The sequence below is a fragment of the Lupinus angustifolius genome, chromosome LG14 (genome assembly GCF_001865875.1).
Source record: "Lupinus angustifolius cultivar Tanjil chromosome LG14, LupAngTanjil_v1.0, whole genome shotgun sequence".
Classification (NCBI taxonomy): Eukaryota; Viridiplantae; Streptophyta; class Magnoliopsida; order Fabales; family Fabaceae; genus Lupinus; species Lupinus angustifolius.
In genome coordinates, this window is record NC_032022.1 from 4,600,319 (window position 1) to 4,608,362 (window position 8,044).

At 34.8% G+C, this 8,044-nt stretch overlaps 1 pseudogene; it reads right to left on the reverse strand.

Annotated features, from left to right (window-relative positions):
* Nucleotides 1,291-3,828, reverse strand: LOC109326264 (annotated as a pseudogene).

Genomic DNA, 8,044 nt, shown 5'->3' on the forward strand with positions numbered 1-8,044 from the left:
CAACCATAAAGAAAAAAATGATTCCTTCTGCTACTCTACAACATCACCAAAAGAAAACACTATCATATGATATCCTTCTTCTAATGCTGTTGATGTATCCTCACTACAAGTGAGAAGAGAGCCTTGCCCTATGTATCAACTCATGTAATTATCTCCTTCTGATATATTTTTTGGAGGGAAATGAAGAAAAGGAAATAACTCAAATAAAGGAACCTAATAGAACTCATATGAAGGAAATCATTCCATCCACATTGCTAGTTCTCAGGTTGAAACTCTTTGACCTTGTTTGAAAAAAGCTTGCTTATTTTTTCCGGAAGAAAAACAAAACTATAGGTTAGATTAGATGATCATAATACATGACCACAAAAGATAAATTAACAGAAATGTTGCTAACATGTATTAGAATAATGAGTATCTTACTCTTGCTATTTCATTAGCCTTATTAGTTGTTCAACAACACTCAACATCCTTATTCATACACTTACATAATGGAGTCAAAACATAAAATTGTGGTGGCAATATTTCGGTTTTTATAGTCTTCACAACCATTTCGCAATTGCAATTGTGACAAACATTGGTAGTAATTTCTTGCAATTCTTCACATTTTTGGTAAACTAACCATAATAACAATTGTAGAAGAACAATTCAAGACTAGAAGGACAAGTTGTTGGACCAGATCCAACACAAGTACTGTATTTTTTTCTTCCTAGGGTCTCTTTTTTATAAAAATATCTCAATGGCAACTCAAACTAGTTCTAAGAAGAGCTCAGTTGAATGCAGAAACTAAATCAACTTCCAGATAATGTAGAACACATATAAGAGCATATTCATATTCATCTTATATCCGGATCAAAAAGTGTCAACTAATTAAGAAAAAATCATAAAGACAAAAAATAATTTATTTTTATTAGTTGGTGAAGTATGATTGGCTTGGGACATGAAGACATAAATATTTTGGGACATGTGATTCTTGTTCAGTTTTCCCAACCACAGAAAAAGATAAGTTTGATACAATGGTAAAGTTATTGCTTAGTAACTATCAGATCACATGTTCAAATCCTAAAAACTATCTCCCACTTGCTGGGTAAAGTTAAGTACATCTACCTTTCTTCAAACCCCCTAAGTGGGAGCCACCCTTTTATACTAGTTCTCCCAACACACATCTTGCTACTTCATAAATAGTTCAAAACAATTTGATGATTAATAATCAAAGCATAGATCTTCCAAAACATCAAAATACAGACTTAAAATTGATAAAGATCAAAATATGAAAAGATAAATTAGTTATACCTTGCCTCTATGAGATTTGATGGCTGCAATCAGCAACTTGTCTCCTGCTATTTGTCTCACTTTATTTATCAGTTCATGTCTTGAAATCTTCTTTTCCTGCCAGCAAAAGATGAAGTGAGAAACATGTTTTAAATAAAGAAAAGAAAACTGATAAGATTTCAAAACCTACAACACTTACTTGTGATCTCTCTGGAACTTGGAAATCAGGGTAATATCAGGTAAAGGCAAAAACCTTTGAAAGCACGGAAATCAGAGTTGGAAATGGCATCCACGGTGATGATGGTCTCAAAGGTTCTTCACTCTTTTCAACCCCTAAAGAATAAACATGTTCACAACATTCCTCAACTTATATATTCACCAACAAAAAAGCCAAGGAATCCACTTACTCCAACAACAATAAGTTCAGAAAACTTAGTCCAAACCATTTGATTTTCCTAAAATTGATGCCTAAGATGTGGAGTTACTTTCGGACTAAATGGATCCATCTAACAAAAAAAAAATAGAACAACTAAAAAGTAAAAACACAGTAATTTCTCAAACCTGTGAAGGAAGAAACTCTGGAACTGATAACATATGCAGGCAAAACGTGAGTGTTCATTTGGCTACTCCAGATTATATACTTTGGGAGCTGAAAAATTATCAACGCCAGAATCAAAGTCTTCAGAACTTGGATAACATTGTTCTGTACCAGGATTCACAGCTCTGTCCTCCATAGAATAACACGGCACAGCAATATGTGTCTTACACCGTTTTTGTCAGCAACAGAGTTTTTCACACTGCACAACAACAAACACAAGATAAACAAAAAATATGAATTAAGAGCTCAATGTAATCAACTTATAAGGTATTACCGTGACTAAATTAATCTATCTTTTATTTACTAGTGTAAAAATTGCTTATCATTGAAAAAAGAGATATATTATCTCATATCCAGTAAGTTATCCCATGCCAATACTAAAAAATATAACAATAATAATAAAAATTTTAAAGATTTAAATTGACATATTTTCATTAACGCAAGATAATATATATGAGAGCATATTAGATAACAAATCTCCATATTGGGTCAAAAATTGATTATAAACATGTATACCTATCACCTATCGGTAAAGAGCTTCCAGCTTGTTAACTAATTTTGTACGCACATTGAACGATAACAAACTGACAATCGTGTAAATTTTTTTGTCGGTAATTTTTTTTTCAAATGGTCATTTTGATGTCAAATATCATTAGCATTCAAAAGCATCTCATATGTTTGAAGAACTTCAGTTTTTTTATTAAATTATAATGAGTTATCAAGCAAAGTGAATACACAATTTAGAATGTGGATGTATCATTTGGATATAAAATAAGTTAAAAGGTAAATATTATCCTACCACTAGAATTTAGACATCAATGCAATATAAAGAGGAAAAAAGTGATCTCATATTCTCCTAGCAAATTAGTCCAGCAGATGATAGGAAATATGTGTCACTTTCAACTCATATAAAGTTAACATGTGTTAATTTAAGATAATTTTCTATATGCTATTAGATATTGTGCCAAAATTTTGATCTAAAATAATAAAACTTGAAATTAAAATTTAGTATAATACTAAAAATAAAACCTATTTATCAACTTTGTATCCTAATTTTTATCCCAGAAGGAAACTAGCCCTATATAATGAAACTGTGAACTTTTCAATTTAATGTTATGGTCAGAGTGATAATGTGATTTACACAACCTTTTCCTAATACATGTATGGTGACACTTCCATATATAGTGACAGCGTGAAACAATCATTAAACTAATAAGGAACAGCAAGGCGTTGGTCAGATACACCAAAATCAACATTCCATTCTTGGAAGTCATAAAGACTATTCATTAATTACTTCCTATTGAGGATTACATAATGTGATATGATCATAATATTGTGGGTGCAGTGGCCACAATATTGTGGGTACAATAGTCGTTGTAACTGTGTTATACTACAATCACGGTATGACACTGAATGTAGTCACATAGGTTATAACGCAACAACATTTGATCAAAGAAACTCTTGATTATACAAAAAAAACTAACTTAGATGCATGCATACCTTTGTAGAGGAGAATGATCAGGAGAGAGACATACTTGATGACCATAAGCATGAGCAAGACCAAAACTGTGTGAAACAATATCTTCTATCTCATCTTCCCCTCGTGTTCCATACCAAACATACTTCATATTTACATCCCCATCGCGTAATTTTGTCACTGCTTGCGCGTAAATCTGAAACGACCGAACCCTAGCTTGTAACATCACACTTGAACACACGCTTCTAAGAATCGCAACAACCTCGGTTTTGGCCTTGACAAAATCTCCCTCCAAACCCCGAAGGAAGCTTTTCTTGATGAGATCATGAACCATGTCATGTTCCATGAGCCGAACAAACATGTTGCCTTTTTCCAACACACCGTGACGTTGTTGCATAACATTGGCACCAGAAATAGTGCTCTCGCAATATGAAACAACTGAATCGTCTTCATTGTTTAGGTACTCTTGTTTTATGGAATTGGTTAGAGTCAGTGGCGGAGGATTATAGGGACAAGTGGGCGGCAATAAAATGTGTTGCTCTACACATTATTTATTGTGATTGATCATAAATATTTAATTATTAAACTTCTAAATTACAATATACATTTTTTCAATCAATCACAACAAATAACACATAAAGTGACATAATTTTTGGAAGAACACATGCACTACATTTACCTACACCCAACTGACGTCTTTATGGATATACTAATTGGACCTCACGTATTTCTTTAATTTGAAGTTTCATAACTAAATATGGTCCAACTTGTGTGTCATTCTAAAAATTATACATAATAGATCTAATTCTTTACACTTAATGAAAGAGATTATATATGTATTGATAATATATATTCTATAAATGCTTATAAGTCATTTGATAATGATAATATATGTATTTTTGTCCAACAATTATATGCTATGGATTTTAACGAGCAAGAGAAGATTAGTTTGAGATGTCAATTTCAACATTTTATTATTGGTATCGTTAGTCATTCAAGTTTGAAAAACTTTCAACAATATATCGTTGGTCATATCTTGTTTTATCAAATTATTTGTCTTATCTTAACTATTGTGGTTCAACTAACATAAATATCATTTTCAACAACAAAAACAAGCAAACAAAATTAGGTAGGTGTTAGAATTTCTGACAATTTATGGGTCACAAATATAATTCTATAATTGTGTTATGACCATTATTTTAATTAGCCAAAATATAAAATGATACTCAAGAATAATTTGGTGGCTAAGGGCATATGTGTCATGAAATAATATAAGTGTAGATACCTTCAGGCAATTTATGATTTGATGAAGGGACTGAATCAGAATTATTGCAACTTAAGTAGTAATCACTTCGGGGTTACTTTTATGGGTTATGGTCCCCATTTGTAGAGCAACATGTTTTAAGGTGTAGGGTTGAGGAGAACACTTTTCAGAAACTAAGGTATTCTCTCATTCCCCTCTAGAGAGAACTAAAGGAAAACCGTAAGGCGCTCTATCATCTGGAAGATCATCTCACCCTCATACCTTCGAGATTCCGGAAATGGCTCAACAAGGTATGTTCTTCTTCTTCACCATGAACTCAATTGGGGTTTCTTCGGTTTGGGTCATGGTTGTTCCATATGGGTTTATGTATGGGCATAAACATTAGGTTATTGGAACGAAGCCATGATCATAAGGACTTCCACATTCAATCTAAGGATTATAGATGGAGAACTTATCCAACAAGTGGTATCAGAGCCACCCCAATTTGATTCATGAGTGAAATTAGGGTTCTTGCTTTTCTTCCCCAAAATTTGAATTGATTTAAGGTTTTGGTGTTTTCATTTATGCTATGGATCGATTAGGATAGACATTCATGCTTTTTCCATATGAATATAGATAGATTCGAAATGAATGAATATTGTTTTTCTACTATTTTCTTGAATATCGATGTTTTCTGGTGTTTTTTCTTGAATTTTGGGGTGATTTTTCGAAGAACAACGATGCAGAAATCGCAATGTTCGTGTTCTGTCACAGTGCTCTCGCTCAAGCGAGAGTGTCTCGCCCAAGAGAGAGTGTCTCGCCCAAGCGAGAGTGGCTCGCCCAAGCGAGAGCTAAATAGAAGCATTGGCTTCTATTGCGCTTAAGCGAGAAGATCCTCGCCCAAGCGACAGCTCACCCAAGCGAGTGTACGGGGGATATAAGGCTAGCTCAAGCGAGAATGTCTCGCTCAAGCGAGAGTACCTCGTCCAAGCGAGAGTACCTCGCCCAAGCGAGAGTATGATAAAGTTTATGGGGCTTTGGTATCTTTGTGCATTTGTTTTTTAATTGTTATTTGGTTGTCTATTAAGGTTGTCTGCTATTTCAAGTGAGCCAGCCAAATGAAGTGAAATGTCGCCAAAGTGACCTCTTTCATGGATATAACTCATGAGGAATAATGGATGGAAGTGTGTATGGTCATTCATGCGGGTATTAGCTGGCCCAAAGGAAAGTTAATATTTGGCCGAAGATCATACACACCTGTGATGATAAACATGTTGTAATTCTAAATTTTTATACATGTGACTGAATGAATCAATCCAAAGAGGGATTCGTCAGTTGACATGCCTTATTATAAATGTTTGATCATTACAACAAGAGTACCACTTGCAGTTTATATCACTGTCCAAAGACTTGATATTAATGATGCACTAGGTATCTTNCTTGATTTGGACATACTATTGTTTTGAGCACAATGATAATTTTTGGTTGTGAGCATATTTTAATATTTTGTCTTTTGTTTCAATCAAGCTACATCAATTGCTTCTATATCTGCAAATTTGAATTCGGTTCCGGTTCTTAATGGTGAAAATTTTAAGGATTGGAAAGAGAACATGGAAATTGTTCTTGGCTGCATGGATCTGGACTATGCATTAAGGGTAGAGTAACCCCCTTCTCCTATGGAATCTAGTGCCTCTGAAGAGAGGAAGGATTATGAGAAGTGGGATCACTCTAATCGCATGAGTCTAATGATTATTAAGCTCGACATTCTAGAGGTTTTTAGGGGTACAATCTCAATGAGATAAACAGTGCCAAAGCTTTCCTTGTTGAGATTGAAAAACGCTTTGCAAAGGGCGATAAGGCGGAAACAAGTACTCTGTTACAGAACTTGATTTCCATGAGGTATCAAGGCAAGGGAAACATAAGGGAATACATTATGGGAATGTCCAACATCGTTTCAAAACTTAAGGCCCTTAAGCTTGACATGTCGGAAGACTTGCTCATTCATTTGGTCTTACTGTCTCTTCCTGCACAATTCAGTCAGTTTAAGATTTCTTATAACTGTCAAAGGGAGAAATGGACTCTTAATGAGCTCATTTCATTTTGTGTGCAAGAAGAGGAAAGATTGAAGCGAGAGAGGACTGAAAGTGCCCATTATGTTACTACCTCTAAAGACAAGGGCAAAAGGAAAATCACTTCAGAGCCCAAGAATGAAGCTGCTAAGGGTTCAGTGCAAAAGAAACAGAAGCAGGATGATGTCTGTTTCTTTTGCAAAGCAACTGGACATCAAAAGAAGAAATGTGTAAAGTATCACGCCTGGCGTGCTAAGAAAGGTACATTTCTTGCTTTGGTTTGTTCTGAGGTCAATTTAACTTCAGTACCTGGAAACACCTGGTGGTTAGACTCCAGGTTCAACTTCTAACATCAGTGTTTCAATGCAGGGTTTCCTGAGCTACCGAAAGCCTAATTATGTTGAAAGATACATCTACATTGGCGATGGAAAATCGGTTGAAGTGGAAGCTATAGGGCATTTTAGGTTGTTATTATGTACTGGTTTCTATTTGGATTTGAAAGACACTTTTGTTGTACCGTCTTTTAGACGGAATTTAATTTTTGTTTCTTATTTGGACAAATTTGGATATTGTTCTTCATTTGGAAATAATTCGGTTCAATTATCTTTAAATTCGAATGTTATTGGAACTGGTGCACTAATGTTAAATGACAATCTGTATATGCTGAATACTATAGCTGATTATAGCGAAACCCTATAACTGATTATAGCGAAACCCTGAATGTGGAATCACGTGGTACTAAGCGTAAAATTGAAAATAATAATTCAGGTGCATTATGGCACAAGCGCCTAAGTCACATTTCTCAAAAGAGAATTGAGCGTCTTGTGTCAGATGGAATTTTGGATTCCATTGACTTCACAAACCTTAGTGTTTGCGTCAAAATGCATAAAAGGAAAACAACCCAAACAATTGAAATATGGTGCATATAGAGCTTCAGTCGTCTTAGAATTGATACATACTGATATTTGTGGGCCATTCCCTATGACTTCCTGGAATGGTCAACAATACTTCATATCATTCATAGACGATTATTCTCGTTGTGCATACATTTTTCTTATTCATGAAAAGTCCCAATCATTGGACGTGTTCAAAACTTTTAAGGCTGAAGTTGAAAATCAACTCAGCAAAATGATTAAGTACGTCAGATCTGACCGTGGTGGTGAATACTATGGTAGATATGACGGTTCAGGTGAACAACGTCCAGGGCCTTTTGCCAAATACCTAGAGGAATGTGGTATAGTCCCACAGTACACCATGCCAGGATCGCCTAGCATGAATGGTGTGTCTAAAAGACGAAACCAAATTCTTAAGGACATGGTGAGGAGTATGATTTGTCACTCTACCTTACTAGAGTCACTCTGGGGAGAGGCACTTAAGACTGCAGCTTA